Below are 648 nucleotides of genomic sequence, written 5' to 3' on the forward strand. Positions count from 1 at the left end.
TGGGAGAAGTGGTGTTAGTGTTCCGTGTAGAAATATTGTTAGTGGGAATGGAAACATAGTCGCACCACTGGAAGTGAAAGGCTGAAGGCAGACCAAAACCCCGGTTTCCTTGCGCACAGGTGCTACGTCGACTTCCTCCCAGAGCCAACTGAGATAGTAAAAAACAGCAGAGGGCGCTGTTTTTCCTTTTCATTTGGCGATGGGTTCCCAGATTGTACAATGTATAACATGCTTTAACATGACAGTAAGTTATACAATGTATATAACATTTGTCAATAAGTTACTGAAGATGCAGCAGCACAGAACATGCAAAATATTGAATCACTTCATCAGAGTTAATAAATAATAAATATTGAATCACTTCATCAGAGTTAATAAATAATAAATATTGAATCACTTCATCAGAGTTAATAAATAATAACTATTGAATCACTCATCAGAGTTAATAAATAATAACTATTGAATCACTCATCAGAGTTAATAAATAATAACTATCAGAGTTAATAAACGATAAGTGTGTTGGATCATTTATGATCCAGAAAGAGGAAAAGCCTCGTCTGAAAAGAGGTAGAAAGTGTCGGTTTCGGGGAATCGTTTGGTTTTAATAAAGGTCAAAGGTCAGATTAGGGGTCATAGGATTATAGGTTG

Source organism: Gymnoscopelus braueri, assembly GCF_963280865.1.
Source record: "Gymnoscopelus braueri genome assembly, chromosome: 6".
Taxonomy (NCBI): Eukaryota; Metazoa; Chordata; class Actinopteri; order Myctophiformes; family Myctophidae; genus Gymnoscopelus; species Gymnoscopelus braueri.